Source organism: Euleptes europaea, chromosome 10 (genome assembly GCF_029931775.1).
Source record: "Euleptes europaea isolate rEulEur1 chromosome 10, rEulEur1.hap1, whole genome shotgun sequence".
Lineage (NCBI taxonomy): Eukaryota > Metazoa > Chordata > Lepidosauria > Squamata > Sphaerodactylidae > Euleptes > Euleptes europaea.
In genome coordinates this window covers 78,530,948-78,554,467 of record NC_079321.1, presented here as the reverse complement: position 1 = coordinate 78,554,467, position 23,520 = coordinate 78,530,948, and the positions used below count along the sequence as shown (strand labels likewise).

The following is a 23,520-nucleotide window of genomic DNA, read 5'->3' as shown; positions in this document are numbered from 1 at the left end:
GGGTTTTGACATGCTCTTCAAGATTCTTTAAATTCTCCAATATTTTTCCTTTGTTCTTGCTTCTGCTTCTTCATCTTCGAATGTATTGCAATTAATTTACCCCTCATAAAAGCTTTACTAGCATCTCAGATCATTGCACTGGATACATCTAGTGTATGGTTCAAGTTAAAAGAGTTTTTTAAGTCTTCACAGCATTGTTTTATCATATTTTCTTGTTGTAGCACATTGTCATTCAACCTTCATCTTCTCATCCCCTGTTTACCATCCACTGTTTCCAATGGTCAGCTATTGGTAGCAGTGCTGGTTTTCGACATGCTTGTGAGGCTGCAGAAGATCTTCTACAATGAGTCCTAGTACACCTTTGGGGCTGCTTTTTTGCTGGAGATTCTATGTCTTGCTTGAGCACTGCGGTCCTGAGAAGACCGGGATTATCAATTTGGCATGGGCTGTGGCAGGTGGTTATACTGCAGAGTATACTATTCACCCGAAGTCTGTAGTCTGGACCATAATGATCAGAGTGTGTGAGATCTTGCTCCTATTGCTGCCAGGGAGTGGTTCAAAGCTTTTAAGATCTAGTGAATATCAGAGATTCTCCATATGCAATTTTGGGGATGCTTTGTTACTTCCGTGGGCATTTGTAAGTTTATTCCTTCAACCCCCTGCCTTCCTAGTTTTACATCGTAGCGGATGTTCTGGAGAGTTAAACAGCCAGACAACATTCAGTTGCCCTCTGCCAACTCTCTAACCCGTAGTCAGAGAGAGATCTCTATTTATACCTTTTCAGAGCCATTTATCTTGTAGATGGGCTGGTTCAGTCATCTTTTAGTTCCAGCATTCCTTAGCTAAGGCATTCTATAAATAAACCATAGCTAGTTTAGTCAGTAGTTCAATAGGCTATTCAATTATAAATAGTACTGTACCCTTGACTGACATCGGTTATAGTTAATGGATATGACCTTGTCTATCTTTGTCCATGTGAGGGTCTCTGTGTATGTGTCTCTGCTTCCCATCACCTGCTATCAGTGAACTCGTAAAAGCAGTTCACACCTTCTAGTCTCAGGCGCCAGGCCTGATTGCCCATGTATCTTCCCCCCCGCTGTTCTTCCTGTCAGTACTCCCTCAGGCCGATGCGGCCTTGGAAGTGTGATAGCTTCACCAGTCTTCCTGGGACTCGTCTGATGTTTTGTATTATGCCAAGCTTGTAACTTCCCATAACAATAAGTGTGAACCCCAGTGCCCCAGTGCCCTGGAGTCAATATATTCTGTAAACCCGATTAGCCCCTCACTTGCAACTTGCTATCTGTGCCTGTCTCAGCTCCTGATGTCTTCAATAAATCCTTTGTTTCTTTATCAACGTCTGAACATTTGATTTGGAGAAGTAAACTCAGAGAGAGGGGATCTCTCACATTAAGTTGCAAGTCATTGCCTCTCGAACTGCTGCTGTACCTTTTGGGACAGAATGTCAGGCGATGAGGAAAACACCCCTACTACCCCTGACGCACCGGACGAACCGGTGGTACCGGAGAAGCCGGATCCCAAGGAGGAGGGTGCCAAGCCAAAGAAGCCTAGGGGTCCCATCCCCGACCAAGGCCGAGGACTTTTTAACAATTGGCTGGACTCCCCCAAGGGTTGGTCTCTCTCCCGAACCGCGGCGAAGGATCGCCGTTTGGCCTTTCCCAGCACGGGACTTGAAGGGGACCCGGCGCGCAAGGAGGCCCTGATGGAAGAGGAACGCAGGCAGTGGCTGGAGGATCGCCAAGCCATGCAGGAACAGATGGAGTCTATGCGGCGGGTGATGGGTGAGATGGCCGCGGCCCTGGACGCCTTGAAAGTGCAACCGCCTGCCGGCAACCTCCCGGACGGAACACCGGCAGCCCCCCCCCCGCGCCTCCTAGCCTCCCGTCCCGTCGGGACCTGAAAGTCACTTATGACGGTTCTGGAGACCAGTTGACCTTTTTCATGGTCCAAGTGGACATTTTTATGCGAGAACAGGGCCGAACCTTCACTTCCGAGGAGTCCCGGGTGCAGTACGTGGCTTCCCTGCTGCAAGGGGAGGCGGCCGCCTGGATGGTGTTGCAGTATGAACTCCGCTCGCCGGTGCTACGAACCCTGGATGAGTTTATGGTAGCACTCCGAAACCGCTTCGAGGACCCGACTCTGGGTGAGCGGGCTAAAGCCTCCCTAATGCAACTGCGCCAAGGGACTAAGTCGGTGGCGCAGTATGCTAGTGAATTTCAATCACTGGCCAGCCGAATCCTGGACTGGAGTGAGGCCACTTTGGTACAGTGCTTCAGGGAGGGCCTCAACCCGGACCTCCAGCATTGGGCTTTTATGCAAGGGAACCCCCCGGATGTGGAAGGTTGGGTTCGCCACGCTGCCGACATTGAGAATCGCAAACAACTCCTGACCTTGTCCAAACAACGCGTTGGACGAGACCCGAGACCCCGGAGTGACCGGGGCCGAGACTTCCGACCGGGAGGGAGCGGGGGTCCCTCGGCCGCTGAACGCCGTAAACGTTTTGAGACCGGAGTCTGCCTGACCTGTGGAGGAAAGGGGCACTTTGCGTCGCAATGTCCCTCTCGTGCGGGTCGTCCAAACCCCCCTCGCCAAGCCCCGACCGAACCGCAGAAGGCGGCAACTGAGGACCAGCCCCGCCGCAGGAGCGGGCCACCGGGCCGGCGTTCCGGCGCACCCTCCGCTCTCCATGCGCGCCCCCAAGATGTGATTTCCACCTCTACAGGCCCAACGGGGTCCCGGATTACAAATACTACTTTTGATTCGGACGGATCCCCGAATGCCACCACTCCATCCCCCTCTTCCAGCGAGGAGGAAGAGTGGGAACAGCCGGCAAAAAACGCCGTCGGTCTGCTGTAGAGGGGGCTCCGCAGCAGACCGCCCCTGTCGTTGTGCAAGGAGCTCCACCGATGGTAAGCGCCCAAGAGGACAATGTGTATGTACGTGTCCATCTGTCCCTACCCAAAGGGGGTCCCAGTTTAGAATTCCCCGCTTTGGTTGACTCGGGATGTGCCCGCACTATGATTAGTGAGGAGGCCGCCAAGAAACTGGGAGTCCGGCGCAAGCGGCTTCCGGGACCCCTCCGCTTTTCCCAAATGGACGGGAGCGATTTTAAACGGGGCCCAGTGACCCACCGAACTGCTGCCGTGATCATGTCGGTGGGAGAACATTGGGAACGCTTGTATTTTACCATCGCCCCTATTGTAGCCCCAGTGGTGTTAGGGATGAACTGGCTACGGGGACATAACCCCTCCATCGACTGGGTTAAACGGGTGCTCTCGTTTCCCGACAGCCCCTGTGGGTTGCATGACAAGGAACGGGTACTCAGGACTCCGGCCGCCGCATTGGTAGGGTCCCCCAACCCGATCTCCATTCCTCCTCAACTTCCCACAGAATACTCGCAGTTTGCGGATGTCTTTGATGTTAAAGAATGTGACGAACTACCTCCCCACAGAGAGACGGACTGTGCCATTGAAATCGTGGGGGAAGGCAAACTGTCTAAAGGGAAGGTCTACCCCATGAGCCCTAGTGAGAAGGCGGTGTTGCGGGACTATTTGGACGCTAACTTGGCGAGGGGTTTCATACGCCCTTCCAAAGCTCCTTATTCGGCCCCGGCCTTCTTTGTGAAGAAAAAGACGGGAGATCTAAGACTGTGTATTGACTTTCGTAGGCTAAACGCGGTCACCCAGTCTAACGCTTACCCTCTCCCTCTTATTCCCGACCTTTTAGCACAATTAAAGGAGGGCCGAATCTTCACCAAACTGGACTTAGTGGAAGCATACCACCGCATCCGCATTAAAGAAGGAGACGAACCCAAAACGGCCTTTTCCAGCTGTTTTGGAATGTTTGAATATCTAGTCATGCCGTTCGGACTTTCGGGGGCCCCCAGTGTGTTTATGCAATTGATTAATGAGGTTTTACATGATTTGCTGTTTCGGGGGGTGGTGGTATTTCTCGATGACATAGTTATTTACTCTGAAACCATGGAAGAACATGTGCGTCTAGTGCGAGAAGTGCTCCAGCGGCTGCGGGAGCACAAACTGTATGCTAAGGTATCCAAATGTGAGTTCCACCAACCTTCCATTACATTTCTTGGGTACGTGATTTCCCACCAAGGTTTAGAAATGGACCCCGCCAAGGTCCAGGCGGTGCGAGATTGGGAACCCCCCACTACCCGCCGCCAGCTTCAGCAATTTCTGGGATTCGCTAACTTTTACCGAAACTTCATTCCCAACTTTGCTCAAGTTGCGCTTCCGCTCACCAATTTGTTGCGTACCAAAGACAAGGGGGCTAGTGCCGCGCTTCCCTCAGCCCGTTTGCAATGGTCCCCCCAGTGCCAGCAGGCTTTTGAGTGTTTAAAACTACTCTTTTCATCCGAACCCGTTTTGGCTCACCCAGATTGCACCAAGCCTTTCGTAGTGCAGGTGGATGCTTCGGATGTGGCCATGGGTGGGGCCCTATTGCAGAGGGATGAAGGGGGGCGGTTGAGACCATGCGCCTACTTCTCCAAAAAGTTTTCCCAGTCCGAAATCAACTGGGCTATTTGGGAGAAGGAGGCGGCGGCGGTCAAACATGCCCTCACCATATGGAGGCACTTTTTAGAAGGTGCCGAACAGCCGTTTGAAGTATGTACCGATCACAAGAATCTGGAGGCTCTCAAGGGAGCTAGAAAGCTCAACGCCAAACAAATTCGGTGGGCCCAATTCTTCGCCAAATTCCGGTTCACTCTCAAACATGTCCCGGGGAAGGACAATGCCCTGGCCGACGCTCTCTCTCGACTCCCCCAGTATCGCAACGATTTCGATCGCCCTGTCGACTCCCTGTTCACGCCCGAGCAGCGTGGGGAGATCCCCGGCTTGGCCGTCACCACCCGCTCCCAAGCCCATCGACCAGAGACCCCCCCTACGCTCAAGGGTATCCCGGAAGCCTTTCAACAGCGGCTTCGGGACGCTTCCTTACAGGAGGAGGAGCACCATCTCCTCCCTACTGGCCTGGAACGAACCAACACTTGGTGGATGCAAGGGGGGAAACTGTATGTCCCGTCCTCCCTTCGCAAGGAGGTATTGGGACTTGTACATGGTGCCAGATTGGCGGGTCATTTTGGCTTCATAAAGACACTTCACCTGGTACGGAGGCAGTTCTGGTGGCCCGGTATGAGAGCCGATGTGGAGCTGTATGTGCGCAGCTGCCCCACTTGCGCCACAGCTAAAAAACGGATGGGAAAACCCCCCGGGCTTCTCAAACCGCTGGAGAACCCCTCCCGCCCATGGGAAGTCATAGCCATGGATTTTATCACCGACCTACCTCCTAGTCGGGGAAAAACGGTTCTCTGGGTAATCACGGACCTTTTTTCCAAACAGGTCCATTTTGTTCCATGTGCAGGTCTTCCTTCAGCCCAGGGTTTGGCTAAATTATTTGTTACACATGTCCTCAGGCTACACTCGGTACCGAGGAAGGTCCTCTCCGACCGGGGGGTCCAGTTTGTTGCCAAATTCTGGCGGGCATTTTTAAAGCTCATGGGGGTGGAGGAACAGGGTTTGTCTTCCGCCTATCACCCCCAAACGGATGGTCAAACGGAACGAGTAAACGCGGTGGTAGAATGTTATTTGCGTTGCTATGTCAATTTCCACCAGGATGACTGGGTCGATCTGCTGCCATTCGCCGAATATGCGTACAACAATGCGCCTCATTCCTCTACCGGCTTTAATCCCTTCCAAGTAATATACGGGACGGAATTCGGTCCTTTCGGTTCCGCCCCCGTCACGCCAGAGCTCCAAACCACCCCTGATCTTCAGGAGTGGATCCGGGCAGTTAAATCTACCTGGCCGTGGCTGCTCAAAAATCTTGAGAAGGCAAAAAGCAAGTACAAGGAACAAGCAGACAAACACCGGTCTCCGGGGTGGGAGCTAAAGGTGGGGGAGCAAGTGTATCTGTCCACCAAAAACCTCCGCTCCCTTCGGCCCTGCAAAAAACTGAGCGACCGTTATGTGGGACCTTTCCCCATTACCAGAGTGATCAATGAGGTTACCGTGGAACTGAAGCTCCCAAAAACTCTCAAGGGAGTCCATCCGGTTTTTCATATTAGTCTTCTCAAACCGTATGTGGCAGCCCCCCAGTTCCACCCCCCTCCCGACCATGAGATTCCTACTGTGGTAGGAGGGGATACCCATCTGGAAATATCCAAGGTCTTGGATTCTTAATGGAAGAAGGGGAAACTGTTTTACTTTGTTCGTTGGAAGAACCTTGGGTCCGCTCACGACGAGTGGGTGGCCGCACCCCACATGGCGGCCCCTCGCTTGGTCCGAGAATTCCACCTCGCTTATCCCGATAAGCCTCGCCCTCTCGAGGACCCTGGAGGGGGGCCTTAAGGGGGGCAGAATGTGAGGGTCTCTGTCTATGTGTCTCTGCTTCCCATCACCTGCTATCAGTGAACTCGTAAAAGCAGTTCACACCTTCTAGTCTCAGGCGCCAGGCCTGATTGCCCATGTATCTTCCCCCCCGCTGTTCTTCCTGTCAGTACTCCCTCAGGCCGATGCGGCCTTGGAAGTGTGATAGCTTCACCAGTCTTCCTGGGACTCGTCTGATGTTTTGTATTATGCCAAGCTTGTAACTTCCCATAACAATAAGTGTGAACCCCAGTGCCCCAGTGCCCTGGAGTCAATATATTCTGTAAACCCGATTAGCCCCTCACTTGCAACTTGCTATCTGTGCCTGTCTCAGCTCCTGATGTCTTCAATAAATCCTTTGTTTCTTTATCAACGTCTGAACATTTGATTTGGAGAAGTAAACTCAGAGAGAGGGGATCTCTCACAGTCCAGCTGTTTGTCCAGCTATATGTTTTGCTTAATCGGCATCCCTGCAGCTGTGACCTTTAATGATATGAAATGATTTAATAGCAAGTTACTAGTCTTGAGCTTAATGCAGTCACAGGTGTTCCAGGTGTTCCAATCTATGAAATGACATCATTTCTATAACATATTTCTGTCCTCATGAAGCCTAATGGGACATGCTTTCATATCAAAATCCTGTTCGCATATGATAGCCCATGACAGTACTTTTATGCATGTATGGTGGATGTGTAAAAAAATTAAAAGTTTTTGGGAAAAAGTTATTAGGGAAACTAATAATTTAATTAATGGTAGAGTAAAAAAAAATTCTGCATTTTGTTTATTTGGAATTCCACAAAAAGATATGAGTAATAATGACAAGGTTATCTGTCAATATAGTTTTGCTGCTGCAAGAAATGTAATAGCTAAAGTTTGGAAGCAAGTGAATAAACCTTCAATTTATGACTGAAGAGAGAAATTATGGATGTATATGAGGATGGCCAAACTAACGGAATTCCTACATGGAAAGGATATGGAATGATTTAAAAAAAACATGGGTAAAGGCCGCCACATACTGGGCCAAACTGGCAAAAATGGATTTTATTACTTTAATTAGTGAGTTATACATACTAGTTTTAATATTTTTATATTTTATTGTTAATAGGTTAAAAAAAACTGTTTAGACACTTCTTCGGAAGTCGGGTGAAGGGTCACTTTTTTAAGGTGGGTGGAGGGTGAAGGGGTATCTTTTTGAATTTTATAATTTTTTAATCATGAATGTAATAATTAGTATATAAAGATACTCTTTTGTATTTTCTTTTTTTACTTTTTTATATATTAATTTATTGAATATGTTTGTTTTGTTTTGTATTATAAAAATTAATAAAAAATTATTTAAAAAACCCTTATTAGATTAAGCTATAGCTTAATTAGGATATATAGTTAGTCTGTATCCCTTTGGAATTTGTTAGTGGGGGATTTTAATGAGGTATAGAGTGGGTGGGTTGTTTTATTGATTATGTACTGTATGATTAGTGATTGTGGGTTTAGTGTTAATAGCTCTGCTGTGAGTGTACATGCAGATGCACGCAGAGACATCTAGGTTGTGGGAGGCCAACCGTGGGCTGGGGGTCCCAGTTATCGGGGGCATGGGAGATATGGCAGTGGGAGCAGGTATAATAAGGGAAGAAGCCAGAGATATGGATATGCTCGCGGCCCATCCCGAGATATGATGGTAGGGGGTCTAGGAATTACCCATCTCCATCTCTGTTGTGCAACGCCAGGTCCATTAACAATAAGACCAACATCCTGTGTGATTACTTTATATCACAGGGTATAGACCTGGCTTGTGTGTCTGAGACCTGGGTGAGAGAGGGCGAGGTCATTGCTCTAAAAGAATGGACTCCTCCAGGCTTCTCGGTCCTTCATTAGCCTCAGAAGATGGACTGGAGGGTGGCTTTGGTCATCCCAGAAGTCTTCTCCTTTCAGGCCCTACCAGACCCGGAGATTCCCAACAATGAATGTTTTAACCTCATTTGTGAAGCCGAGAAGAGCTTGGTTTTCTGGCTGGTGTACTGGCTGCCCAAAGCACCAGGAGATACCCTATCGAGCTTGCTAGAGGTGGCAGCAGGCTGGGTCTTGGAGTTCCCTAGACTTTTAGTTCTGGGGCACTTAACACATCCATGCTGATGCCACACCTTTTTCGCATGTCTCAGACCTGGTATCATCCATGGCGGCAGTGGGACTCTTCCAATTTCTTTCGGGTTACTAATCTAACTAGGGCTGTTGAAAAAAAAAACGGTATAGTTCGGATTCGGCTGAATTCGGCCTGTCTGGGTTTGGGATATGTCAAAGTCCGAGCCCCCCCGCTTCGGGTCCATGCAATTCGGCGCGAATTCAAAGTTCGGGGAAAAAATTCGGCCGAATAAAGCCATTAAAAACACAACCGCGGCTCCAGGGGGGGCATTTTGGGGGGTAGAGGTCCCAAACTTTCAGCGGAGCTTCAAAGGACCCTTCTTGCAAGACACCCCAAGTTTTGTAAAGATGGGTTCAGTGGGGACAGAAATATGGGCTCCCCTTTTCTCTTTCCATGGCTGCAGGGGGTGCATTTTTGGGGGTGCAGCCCCCAAACATTCAGCATAGCTTCAGACAAGCCTTCTTAAGAGACCCTCTTACAAAGTTTTGTAAACATTGGGTCAGGGGGTCCCGAGATATGGGCTTTCCCCTTTTCCCTATTGGGAAGAATGGATCACCCAATCTTGTATGCATCTCCAGAGCGGCAAATCCAAGGCAAAACCTCCCGTGCTTAAATAGAATCATATTGGATTACCCAGTCCTCCCAGCCCCTCCTGATGGAACAGAAGACAGCCACAGTAAGACCCCTTTGGGGGCTTTAATCTATAATTTTTCTCCTGTGTGTGTGTGGGGGGGGAGGGAGCAGTTTCTGTGGGTGGGTGGGGGAAGCCAAAGGGGGCTTTCGCCCGTTCTGCCTGGGGTGTGTGTGCCCCCTCGAGTCTCTCTCTCCCTGGTTTGAGGGGGGGCTTCAGTTGTGTGTCCTCAGGTTTTCCCTCATTCATACGACGGTTAGGTCTATTTTGATGCTTGCTCAAAACTGGTTTTCAAATGGTGACTTAAAGAATGCATTTGCCTGGTCCCGAGTCCCATGCAAAAGGGGAAATTCCACCCACTCCTGCTCATTATGCATAGCTAGCTGCCTCTGTCCCTTTCCATGGTTTGCAAACTCCCAGGTGTCAGGTGTTGCTTTGCATGTTTGCAAAGGTGTTGCTTTGCAGTTGTGTTGCTTTGCAGTGTGGCTTTGCAGTTGTGTTGCTTTGCAAACTTCTTAGCATCTGCCCCGCCCTTTGCATGTTTGCAAAGGTGTTGCTTTGCATGTTTGCAAAGGTGTTGCTTTGCAGTTGTGTTGCTTTGCAAATGTCTTAGCACCTGCCCCGCCCTTTGCATGTTTGCAAAGGTGTTGCTTTGCAGTTGTGTTGCTTTGCAGTGTTGCTTTGCAGTTGTGTTGCTTTGCAAACGTCTTTGCACTTGCCCCTTCTTTGCACTTGATACTTACAGGACAATGATTAGCACATTACCTTTAATACTTTTTGCAGGACAATGATTCAGCTCAAACCCAAACCCTTTCTGACTATATATTATTCTTTCTACACACTTGACACTGAGAGACACTGTCCTTCAGTGTTACTCCTCTAAAGATGCCTGCCACAGCTGCTGGCGAAACGTCAGGAAAGAAAATACCAAGACCACGGTCACACAGCCCGGATAACCTACAAGAACCAATGTGTTTTTTGTTTTGTTTTTTGTTTTGCTTCCCTGAAAAATCTTTAGGTGTTTCACCTGCATAGGAACTCCACATTTGGTTCAGATTTACAAAGGCAATATTTTGGCAGCAACTCTCCACCTCAATTGACATAAACAAGTGTCCTTATTTTTGTCTGGAGGATGATAGAAGGCAAGTTTAAACTGTTTGAGAACTGCAGCTGTGCTGTCTTCAAGATCATAGCCTAGTATTCAACAAATGATAATGAAGTAAGAAAAAATGAAGAGTGCTACTAATTCAAAAGCCATTTTGCTTTTATGGAGAAACAACATCTGGAATTATTGTGGTTTCCTATGTCATTGCTTCTTTTCTTCAAGGACATCAAAAGTTGTGAAATAGCCTAGGAACAAAGTTATGTACTTGTGGTATTGCTGGGACATTTTGTACTTTTAGCCAGCAAGGACTGAATTGGTAGGATATGGATGACATATTTAAATTGTAGCAAGAGTGCAGGAGACTGTTCATGAATATTGGATTGTCTCTTGCACCAGATGTAGAAGATTTGTTTTCTTCCAGGAACAGGATATTTAAAAGTGAATGGAAAACATTAATGGAATCACTGTTCTCATTTAAGATTTTTAAGCATTTGGTATAATATTTGAAAAGTCTTTTTTTATGAAGAGTCTTCCATGCAACTAGCATGGTGAATTATTGAAATTTCAAATGATTGGACCATTAAAAACATCCCCTCAAAGTGTGTGTTGCAGTACTCTAATCAGGATGTTACTAAAGCATGCTAATTGTGGCCTGATCTGCTTTCTTTAGTAACAGATAAATTTGGCCTACCAGCCTAAATGTCCAGAAGGACTTCAAAGCTGCAAACGCAGTGTTTCAGAGGGAGTACAATGCACAGCGGAGGGAATGCATCATGGTATAGCTTGATCTTATCAGATCTCAGAAGCTAATTAGGGTCAGTACTTGGAAGGAAGACCTCCAAGTACTCCCAGAGAAGACTGTGCAGAGGAAGGCAATGGCAAACCACCTCTTCTAAATCCCTTGCCTTGAAAAACCCACCAGAGGTCACTATAAGTTGGCTGCAACTTGATGGCACTTTACACACACACACACAACACACAGCACTTGGTCATGTCTGGCTTCAGTTTGTCACAGTCAAGTCTTACTATTACTTAACAGTAGCTCTGGAATTGAACAGGAGAGATCATGACACCATACTTCAGATGACCTAATCTAGCAGCTTCACGAAGAAACAATGTGGGAGGCAAGATGGAATTCTGCAGCACAGCATAAGCCAATGGCCAAGTACAAGAGCAGGTAAATTGGATTAAGTCTGCTTCAGATCTTCATTTGTGACTTTTCAATATGAAAAACTTTCAGAGAGCTGATTAAATGCTGGGGGAAATGAAGGCAGTTGATAGCTGGAGATCTGACTCAGCGAGCAGGTGAAGGGCTTTGCTGCACAATAAACGTAGGCCTTTTATGCTTGGCTGTTTCCCTCGCAGTCACCCTGACTACTTCGGGGCTTTGTTTTGTTTATGTATGCATTTTCTGACTGTCAGAGGTTGCCTCGCTCTTTACGTGCATTTCCACGTTTTGACCACATTTTCTGGATGCTGGCTTAAACATCCAGAAAGCGCAGGGAAAACACATGGGGAGAGCAAGGCGATCGCTGCCTCTCGGAAAATGCATGCATAATCAAAACAAAGCCCCAATTTGTAGCCAGGGGTGACCACAAGGGAAACATCCATGCATAAAAGGCCTTACTCCTGCTTTTCTCGGCAGTTGATCCACAATCATTGGAATTGGTTTGGGCATGGATCTTCCGCACATCTTCCCTTTTCATTTTCACAGTTGTGAAGTCAGTTTATTTTCTTCCATATGTGCCTTCAATAATGAGGATTTTCAAAGGAGGGTGCTGTTGCTATCAGTTGTGTCAAAGCATGTCCATTTTTTAAAATGGAGCTAAAATAGCAATATATCACTGGAGCATTGTGACAATAGACCTAAGAGATTCTCTGAATTCCCAGCTTTCATTTTTTTAAGAAAGTAAGTCTCTGGCTGCTTTCCTTGTGAAGATATGCCTTTCTCCTAACATCTTCATAAGGGGAGGTGCTGGACACTTTTAAAAGAAAAAATGAAAGTTGGGAATTCAGAGAATCTGCTAAGTTTATTGTTACAATATAATATCAATATTTTAGTGCCTTTTTATAAAAATAGAAAAAGAAATCACTGGTCTTCAGGGTGGGGGGAGGAGAGGGAGTGGTTTACCAAGGCAGTCCAATCATCGAAAAGTGAGCTGGAGGTGGATGGGAATGGGCAGGACAAAGAAAACAAATAGAAACATTATGCACAAGGAAAAAGCTGACTCATAATCAGCTTCCTCATCCACTTGGAGAGAAGTGACTAGTGGAGTGCCTCAAGGATCTGTCCTGGGCCCTGTGTTGTTCAATGTCCTTATAAATGATTTGGGTGAAGGAATAGAGGGGATGCTTATTAAATTTGCAAATGATACTACATTGGGAGGGGTAGCAAATATGGTAGAAGACAGAGTCAGGATACAGGATGATCTTGACAGGCTGGAGAATTGGGCTAAAACTAATAAAATTCACTTCAACACAGATAAATGTAAAGTTCTGCATTTAGGTAGGAAAAATCAAATGTATAGTTATAGGATGGGGGAGACTTGTCTTAGCAGTAGCGTGCGCGAAAAGAATCTTGGGGTCTTAGCAGGCCAAACACTGAACATGAGTTGGCAGTGTGATCCGGTAGATAAAAAGGCAAATACAATCTTGGGCTGTATCAACAGAAGTATAGTGTCCAGATCACGCAAAGTGATGGTATCACTTTGCTTTGGTTAGACCTCACCTAGAGTATTGTGTTCAGTTTTGGGCACCACAGTTTAAGAAGGATGTAGGCAAGCTAGAACGTGTCCAGGGGAGGGCAACAAAGATGGTGAGGGGTCTGGAGACCAAGTCCTATGAGGAAAGGCTGAAGGAGCAGGGTATGTTTAGCCTGGAGAGGAGAGGACTGAGAGGGGATATGATAACCATGTTCAAGTACTTGAGGGGCTGTTATATAGAGGATGGTGCTGTTTTCTGTTGCCCCAGAAGGTTGGACCAGAACCAACTGTTTGAAATTAAATCAAAAGAGTTTCCATCTAGACATTAGGAAGAAATTTCAAACAGTTCGAGCGGTTCCTCAGTGGAACAGGCTTTTTTGGGAGGTGGTAAGTTCTCCTTCCCTGGAGGTTTTTAAGCAGTGGCTAGATGGCCATCTGTCAGCAATGCTGACTCTATGACCTTAGGCAGATCATGAGAGGGACAGCATCGTGGCCATCTTCTGGGCATGGAGTATGGATCACTGGGGGTATGGAGGGAGGGAGTTGCGAATTTCCTGCTTGTGCAGGGGGCTGGACTAGATGACCCTGGTGGTCCCTTCCAACTCTGTGATTCTATGAAAGCATCCTATTTACCCAGATGCAATCCAGATGATGGCCACAAATGTCTTTCAGATTTTGAGAGGAGGGGTAATCAACATTATCATTTCTTAGGCTACCTAAAGAGCTATTTAGTATTAAAGTTCTTGTCTATTTTTTATTTTGTTACAAGATTTTTATAGCCCCTTAATTAAAACAAATACTCACAAGGCATTAGATTTGAAATTGAAATTGAAATTGTTGAAGACTTTCTATTCTTTGGCTCCACCATCAACCAAAAGGGAGACTGCAGCCAAGAAATCAGAAGGAGATGGAGACTGGGAAGGGCAGCCATGAAGGAGCTAGAAATGATTCTGAAGTGTAAGGATGTGTCACTGGCCACCAAAATTAGGTTAATTCATGCCATTGTATTCCCTATTACTATGTATGGGTGTGAAAGCTGGACAATGAAGAAAGCTGACAAGAAGAAAGTAGACTCCTTTGAAATGTGGTGTTGGAGGACAGTGTTACGGATACTGTGGACTGCCCCCCCCCAAAAAAAAACCAGTGGGTTTTAGATCAAATCAAGCCTGAACTGACCCTAAAAGCTAAAATGACTAAACTGAGGCTATCGTATTTTGGTCACATAATGAGAAGGTAAGAGTCACTAGAAAAGACAGTCATGCTAGGAAAAGTTGAGGGCAGCAGGAAAAGAGGAAGACCCAACAAGAGATGGATTGACTCAATAAAGGAAGCCACAGCCCTCAGTTTGCAAGACCTGAGCAAGGCTGCCAAAGATAGGACATTTTGGAGGACATTGATTCATAGGGTCGCCATGCGTCGGAAGTGACTTGATGGCACTTAACACACACACACACACACACACACACACATATTAGATTTGACAAGTGGGAATCCACAAGGACTTTTGGGGGCATTTTATTTCCCCCTATTTCCTCTTTTCCTTCCCTGAAAGCCCCCATAGCCTTTCCCCTTTTCCTGCTTCTTTGTCTCCTTCTAGGGTTGCTAACCTCCAAGTGGTGCCTGGAAATCTCCTGGAATCACAACAGATCTCCCAAGTTTTCCCTTAGGGTTGCCAACTCCAGGATGAGAAATTCCTGGAGATTTGGGAGTGGAGCCTTGGGAGGGCGAGGTTTGGAGAGGGAAGCAGCCCTAGTTCCCCTGGAAGTTGAGTTGCCAACCTCCAGGTTGTGGTGGAGATCTCCTAGGATTAGAACTGATTTCAAGGTGACAGAGATCCGTTTACGTGGGGAAAATGGCCACTTTGGAAGGTGGACTCTATGGCAATATACCCCATTGAAGTCCCACACCTCCTCACACCCCACCCTCCACAGGCTCCACCCTCCCTATTCTCCAGGTATTCCTATCCTGGAGTTGGTAACCATACCTCCTTCCCTCTTAACAGCTGACCTACCTTTATCTGCTTCTCTGTCTTCAGCTTTACCTCCCTCCCCCGGTGGACTCCATGCAGGAAAACAGTGGCCCAGTTGTGTGGTGCTGGCTACTGGGCCAGGCCAACTTGCATGGTACGGAACCCTTGAGGACTTGTGGGGGGGAGCACCTTCCCCTGTATCCCCCTCCCTATAATATTTCCTCTTTCCCTCCTCCTGGAAACCCCCATATCCTCTCCCCTTTCCCTGCCCAATTCTCTTCTCAGCCATTCAACAACCTAACTTTTCTGCCGCCTATCTTCAGCTATATTTATTATTTATTTACTTCATACCCCACCTTTCTTCACAGTGTGGACCAAAGCAGCTTACATTATTCTCCTCTCCTCCTTTTAATCCACATGTGATAGATGAAGGGTTAATCTTCAGCAGAAGCTGAGAAACAAGGAGTGGGCAGAGCCAGAGGACTCACTCTCTGAGCTCTGGGGGGGGGGGGGAAGAATTCAGAGATTGGTCACCTGAGTGAAGAAGCAGCAGCAACTGAGAATGACTCTGGTGTCAGGAGCAAGCCATGAGGATGGTATGGGGTAGTGCGATTGTGCTGCTCCCAGGTGCTGTTGTGCTGTTCTGTCCAAGGCCAATCTGTGCCCCGTGTTTAGTCTTCATATATTCCCATACTGTGGGAATTGCCAAGTGCTCCTTCCTGCCTCTGGGAGGGGGGGTTGCCTGGGTTACCAGTTATCTCCTGTTGCTTTTCCATATATTCTCTGCACCTTGCCTTTGCCCCATACTAGTGTCCTTTTGAATATGGCTTCTGAAACCTGTCGATTCTAACCAAATAAAACTGCTTTCATGGACTTGCAGTCTGCTGGATTCTGTTTATGGTTTTGCCGCAGGGCTAGAGCTTACATCTGGACAGAACCTGAGGGGGGCAGTGGAGGTTCGAGCTTTGGCCCCTAGCGAAACACTCAACCTGTGGAGTGACAGGATGGAGACTGGGAGGGGAAGGGGGCCCTTTCCTCAGTCTCTGGGAAGGAGCTATTCCAGAATACAGGGGAGTCTGAAGGGATGGCTGCCGCTGGGGTGGGGTAGTCCAGTAGGGAGAACGGGAAGAGAGATTTAGGGAAATCTCCATACTTCTGTGTTTCTCTGGGGAATAGAGACTGGATGGTCTCTCCCTTGGCGGCAGACTCAGTGAAACATCTATAGGAGTTCTGGGGAACAGAACTAAGTTGGTGAACAAATATCTTAAATAATGTAACTTGAGAAACATCTAAGCCAAATACGAACTAAACTCTCTTTGAAGTAAACTTTGTAAATATGTGTATGTGTGTGTGTGTGTGTATACACACACACACACACACACACACACGCATGCATGCACGCGCACACACACACACATATTTAAAAAGTTTACTTCAAAGAGAGTTTAGTTCGTATTTGGCTATATTGGAGGGAAACTATATTGGAAACTATATATATATATGGTTTTATGCTTTCCCTCCAATATAGTTTTCCCTCAAAATCTGCTTGAATTCTGGTTAATAAATTTCTCTGTTTTCTTTGTTAACTTTAAGAAGCCTCTGGTGTCATAATTCTCTTCTGAGGTAAAATAAGGTGGGGACTGAGAAGGAGAAAAATAATCTCCAAATAACACATGCAGGCAGACAGCAAGTAAGCAATGTCCCTCTCTCTCCCCCTCAACACAAAGACTTATTACTGGGAGATAGTAGGAAGGAAGGGGGTCATCATTCACACAACAACCCTGTGAGGTAGGTTAGGCTGAATGTATGTGACTGGTCATTAATCACCCAGTGGGCTTCCACAGCAAGGTAGTCATTTGAACCTGGGTCCCCCAGGCCCTATTCTGAAGCCCTAACTGCTACATCACACTGGCTTTCTTCAAGTGGCTGCTGTTAAAAAGAAGCAAGATGCCAAGCCTGGTTGAGTCATGCAAGTTGGGTGGTATCGAGTCACCTAGTGGCTTCTGCAGAGCCTAGGGATTCTACCTCCAGGTGAGACCTGGATATCTCCCAGCATTAGAGCTGAGCTCCAGATGACAGAGATCTGTCCACCTGGAGAAAAAATCTAGAGGCCCTCACGGGGACCCACAAACTGTCCGCAAAACAGCAGCGTTGGGCTGACTTCTTTGCTCGATTCCGTTTTGTACTTAAACATGTGCCTGGGAAGCAAAACGTGCTTGCTGATGCTCTTTCCAGGTTACCCCAATATCCAGTAAAGATCGACCGTCCTACGGACTCTTTGTTCACCCCGGCGCACAGAGGAGCTCTGCCCGTGCTAGCTGTAAAGACTCGGTCCCAAACTTTGCTCCAGTCCCAGACCCAAGCAATGAACAACAGAGCGCCGAGCACAAAAGAGCCGACTCCCTCACCAGACCCACCCGCACCGCCTGTCACCAGCGTCCCACATCAACCGGTACCCCCCCCACTCCGTCGCCACCGCCGAAGGCTCGTGATTCACCCTCTTCTGCGGGGGTTTTTTTTTTGATATTGTCCGACTCCTTCCTGGACTCCCTTCGTACTCAATGCCTGGCCGAACGCACCGCTCAGACACTACCCCAAGGCTTGCTTGAACGGGGTGGTTGTTGGTACAAAGACTCAAAATTGTACGTGCCTAAAATACTTCGGAGAGAGATCCTGCAATTGGCCCATGGAGCTAAGACGGCAGGGCACTTTGGTTTCCTGAAAACCCTTCACTTGTTACGCAGGCAATTTTGGTGGGTGGGCAAGCGCACGGATGTGGATTCCTTTGTTCGCAGCTGTCCCATTTGTGCCACTGTCAAACGATCCCAAGGCAAGCCACCGGGACTGTTACAACCACTGGAAATTCCCAGCAGACCCTGGGAAGTGATTGCCATGGATTTCATGACCGACCTCCCACTTAGTGAGGGGAAAACTGTACTGTGGGTTGTTACTGATTTGTTTTCCAAACAGGTACATTTGGTTCCGTGTGCGGGTATCCCCTCCGCCCCCAAGTTGGCCCGCCTTTTCCTGTCACATGTTTTCCGTCTACATTCCTTTCCGCGTAAGATAATTTGCGACCGCGGAGTGACCTACGTGGCTAAATTTTGGAAGGCGTTCCTCAAGTTGGTGGGGGTGGAACAGGGTTTATCTAGCGCTTATCACCCCCAAACGGATGGGCAAACTGAACGTGTCAATGCTGTATTGGAATGTTATTTACGTTGTTATGTCAATTATCATCAAGATGATTGGGTTGAACTACTGCCTTTTGCAGAATATGCTTACAATAATGCTGTACATCAATCCACAGGCTTTAGTCCTTTCTACGCTGTGTATGGTCAAGATTTCGGTCCTATTGCTCGTGTAGATGTAACGGGGGGGAAGGAAATGTCAATGTGGCCTCTTGGACTCAAGCTATCCACACCACCTGGCCCTGGCTAATAAAAATTCTGGACAGAGCCAAACGCAAATATAAAGCTCAAGCAGATAAGCATCGCTCTCCCAGCAAAGACTTTCAGATTGGTGACTTAGTGTACCTTTCCACCAGGAACCTGCGGTCCACTCGACCTTGCCATAAGCTCAGTGCCAAGTACGTGGGGCCATATCCCATTGCCCGGATAATTAACCCCGTCACTGTGGAACTGACTCTCCCTAAGACCTTTAGGCGTATCCACCCTGTCTTCCATGTCAGTCTCCTCAAGCCTCATGTCGCCTCCTCAGATTGGCACCCGGAATCACCTCCTGAGCAGCCTGTGATGGTGGGGGGGGGGAGGAGCATTTTGAAGTGTCAAAAAGTTTGGACTCTCGTGTACGTCACGGTTCTCTGCAGTATCTGGTTCGTTGGAAACACTTCCCCCCTGCCTACGATGAATGGGTGCGTGCACAGGATGTCTCTGCCCCACACTTGGTGCACGCCTTCCACACCGCCTACCCCCATAAACCATCCCCCTTGCAGAACGGGAGGGGGCCCTAAGGGGAGCAGAATGTCAGGTCTGTATTTCGGTTAGTTTCGTTTTCTCATCAACTTGCCTTCAAGGATTGTTTTGCATTCTTGGTCTCTTTGAAGCCGACAGAAGTCCGTGGGAACAGCGGCGCCTCTGTACTGTTTGTAATCTGTAATCTCCTGAAACTGTACTGTACTGTGGAGTGCTTTTTTCAATGCTTTTATATTATCAAGTGCAAGCCAGTTTGCTCCATTGCTGTCTTGGGTTCTTTATGCTCTGCTTACCTATGCGACCATTAAACCAGCTTCTTTGGACAATCTCGTCTCCTGCTGTGGTTAGTGGTTCTCGATAGGGCAAGTGCTTACACTGCTTTGGAGGATGGACTCTATGGCATTATATTCAGCTGAGGCCTCTCCCCTCCCCAAACCCTATCCTCCTCAGATTCCACCACAAAATCTCCCGGAATTTCTCAACCTGGAGCTGGCAACCCTAATCAGGCCTGGTCCAAGGTGCCCTCCCTTAATGACAGCTGTTTTAGCCTTTGAGGGAGGATTCATTGGTGCCAGGCCCACCGGGTGACTTGATGCCACATGACTTGCATGACTCACCTATGTCTGGCTGCTTGCTAATGTTCAACAGCAGCCATCCTATTAAAGCCAGTTTCAGGCTAGGACCTTAAATCCCCATTCTGACCTGGAAACTCTCTGGGTTCTAAGCCAATCTTAACTCACAGGCAGGGCCAGATTGACCATTAAAAGTGCCAGGACAACACCTGGTGGGCTGATGGCCTCCCTCTCTACCTGGGCCAGCCAGCTTTCTGACAGAAGAGCTGACCCCAACCTACCCAAGCCCCACACAAGGTGAGAGAGGTAATGCCCAGACATCCTGCAGCGAGGCAAGGGAGACAGAGCCCAGCCCCCGAGAGCCCCGTGTGAGAGGCAAGACAGGGGACGTGGTGGTGGCACCTGGCTTGGTCCCACTGAAATAATAAAAAATAATAATGGGGAGATTATAAAACCCTAAATTTATAAATGAAGCACCTATTAGCTTTAAAAAACTGATGTCCTCAGTGGCCATTGCTAGGCAACTACAATAGGCTTGGTTTCTGTCAGTAAAAGGTTGGGGACAGGCAGTCACTGTTGCCTTACCTGGTCAAGCCCCATGCAAGGCAAAGCAGATGGCAGCACCCAGGCTAAGCCTACATGAAGCTAGGAGAGAGATGGCGGCACCCAGCACGGCTGAGCCCCACACAAGGTGAGGCAGACAGTGGCACCTAGCCCAGCCAAGCCCCACACAAGTCAATGCAAGGCAGATGGTGGCACCTGTCCCAGCCAAGTCCCACATAATGTGAGGCAAGGCAGATGGTGGTGCCCCAGCGAAGCCCTGTGTGACATGAGGCAGACAGTGGTGCCTGAACAGAGTGGCTGCTTGAGGCAAGGCAGGCAGCAGCACTCAGGACCGCACCAGCATGAATCGAGACAGGGCAGCACCTGGCCTTAACCAAGCCCTGTGGTAGGTGAGGCAAGGCAGAACTTCCACCAAAAGGCTGTATCTAATAAAAGCACACCTGGTGTGGGAGCAATTGTTTTTATATGAAAGGGGGGAAATATATCCTTGGAGCAATTTGAGGGTTTAATCTAAAATTATTCCAATTATTCTTTTTGGTGCTGCTATTTGGATAACTACTGTTAATGAGTCTATAGATCGTCCTTTGCTTCAGTTTTTATGGAGGCTGTTAAATGCCCCTCAGTGTGTTACTGGTGTTGTCCTTCCTTCAGAATTTGGCCAAATGTCTCTTGAAGCAAGAGAATGGTTGTTTACCTTTAAGCTATGGCCAATTATTCACACATGAGTTTGCTGCTGACTTGCAGCCATTGTGAAAATGCAAATAGGTGGCCTTCTAAGTAAATTGATCTCTTGGTGCGAACATTCTGGCAGACGGGAACCACTTTTTAATTATTATTTTTTTCTTTACAGCTGCCAATATAGTGATTTTCTGGAGCTGGAAGGTTGCATGGAGGGGATGAAGCGAGAGGGGAAAGTGGGGGGGTTTCCAAGGGGGAAAGGACAGAGACAAACTGGGAAAGGGAAGAATGGCCGGAGAAGAAAAATGTTTTAAAAGGAAGAAAAGAGAAAGTGAGTAGGTAACAGGGATTTGTAAATGTTTCAAAAAAGAAATGGCAAAGAAGAGAGTGAGAAGGCGAAGAAGAAGAAGAGCCGTCGGAAGGGGGGAGGAGAAGGAGCTCACTGGCATTTTGCTGGGCACCCTCTGTGCCCTCAGATCTCTCCCCCTGGTCCGCAAGCCGGGACGGCTGCCGCTGGAAGGAAGCTGCGGGCTGGGCCTGTGCTTTCCGCGACCCTTGTAGTGGCTTGCCTTTCCCGAAGAAGCCCACGGGCAGCTGGCTGGCTTCCCTGCTGAGCCCCCAGCCACCTTTCTCATCCCGCTCCCTGCTCTGGCTGAGCGCAATCCGCCAAGCAAGCCGAATGGGTCACCCCAGTCTACATGCCGTAATAATAATAAAACACACACACACCCTGGAACTAAAACTGGAAACCTGTAGGATTCTTGATACTTACAGGACAATGATTGGCACATTACCTTTGATACTTTTTGCAGGACAATGATTCAGCTCAAACCCAACCCCTTTCTGACTATATATTACTCTTCCTACACACTTGACACTGAGAGACACTGTCCTTCAGTGTTACTCCTCTGAAGATGCCTGCCACACTGCTGGTGAAACGTCAGGAAAGAAAATACCAAGACCACGGTTACACAGCCTGGATAACCTACAAGAACCAATGAACCCTGACCGTGAAAGCCTTCGACAATATATCTAGTTTTCTTGAGACATGACACATATAGATCCTCATGGCAAAAAAATGTTGATGAGAAATTGCCATTTGTAGGTATATTGGGGGATATGATAAGAGATCTTGGGAAATCAGAGGCCTTCTCTGAAATAAAAAAATGTATTAAAGAGACTGATTATGTTAGTTCATTGTTCCCTGCTCATTTCATTTGCTCATCTCAGTTCTTTGGAATTCTTCCCCACGTTGCTTGCCAATTTATACCTATTTCTTGAGAACTCCTAGTTTCTTAAGAGGTTTTTTTCTTGCTAGACTGAATGCTAACCCTTCTATGGTTATGCAAGGTACATACATGAACCTACCATACTTGGAAAGGACCTGCCCATGTTCTTCTGGTTCTATTGATTCTCTAGCACACATGCTCCTGGAATGTCGATTTTATGAGGATCTAAGATCAAGATATATTATTCCTCTTCTAAAGGACTGGACTAGTAACTCTGTGTCTGAGCTAATACCCTATTTGTTAAGTGACAGTGATCCTAAGGTTACATTGGCACTGGCAAAATTTATCTCAGTCCTTAATATCCCTTAAACAATAGATTTAGAATTATGCTGCTCAAGATTTATGAATCAAGGGGCTTCTAAGGGAGAAAGGAAAGGAAAGGTAGACCTCAATGGACCATCTGGAAGTCATTTGGCTGCATATTTATTTAGAACATTTGAATGCTGCATCTCCAGACCTGCCTGAGACTGTTCACAAATACTGACTTCAGGCCAGAATTTAGCCTGTAATATTTTTGTAGCTGACCCTTGCTTGACAAGGACAAAGTAATTCCTACTTGGTCTTGGGAAAACATTTTTTTTACAATGAGGGAAAAAAATGTATTTCAGATTTGAGATACAATCTCCCATCTTCATAAGCAACCATGTCTATTTTTAAGGATACAACAGACAGTTTCAAGATTGGAAGACAAACATTTGGAGTGAGACAGTGCTCCTTTCCAGCTGCCCTGGTGCGGCAATGGAAAGAGGTGGGACATTTCATAACAATGTACAAAAGTATACTGAAGAGGTACACAGTATTTGTCAGGTACTTTCGGAGGTGTAAAAAAAACATAGGAAGTGTTTTAAGCATTTTTTTTTTAACAGATCAGGTAGTAAGGCATTAAAGTAGTCTTGGATGGTTCAGTGTACATTAAAGGCACCTTTGGATCATTGGAGCTTTACAAATTCATAGCCCACTGTAGTAGAAGTGGGCATTATCAATGCCAGTGAAGGTTAAGATACCAGATCACTTCATGGTTTAGCTGTGGTCCAAACAGAGGGTTGAGCTGAGCCAGGATTGCAATCAGCCAAAAGAGGTAGCAGCAAACAGAACATGTCACCAGCATTGTGTTGATAACACCCCTATTAGGCCCTTTAGGCAAGAATCACGGGAGGACACCACCGACCGCCCCCCCCCCCGAAAACACTCATGAGAATGATAAGGCACCACAAGGCCGCCGTACACCATAGCTGCGTCCTTCTTCCTATCTGGTCTTAGGAAAACATTTTAATCAGTATATCTAGCCCCAGGCAAGTATTAAAAATACAGTATTTGGAAAGATTAAGAGATTTGGATCTCTAAACCTACTGTACTAATATAAAACTGTCCACTGAACTGAGACATTTTAAGTATCTGATGTATTTGAAGTGGGTGCCATAGTCAGTAGTTACTAAGCATTTCCTTTCCAGAAACTAAGATTTGCCATATTCATTCATATTCCCAGAAAAATAAATTCCTTGCCAGAATGGAACTCAATATAATTGGCAGATTATTATGT

The 23,520-nt window shown here is 47.3% G+C and overlaps 1 pseudogene; it reads right to left on the bottom strand.

Moving 5' to 3' along the window:
* Nucleotides 1-22,838: 22,838 nt before the first annotated feature.
* LOC130483361 (V-type proton ATPase subunit e 1-like) lies at nucleotides 22,839-23,210 on the bottom strand (annotated as a pseudogene).
* Between the last annotated feature and the right edge of the window lie 310 nt (nucleotides 23,211-23,520).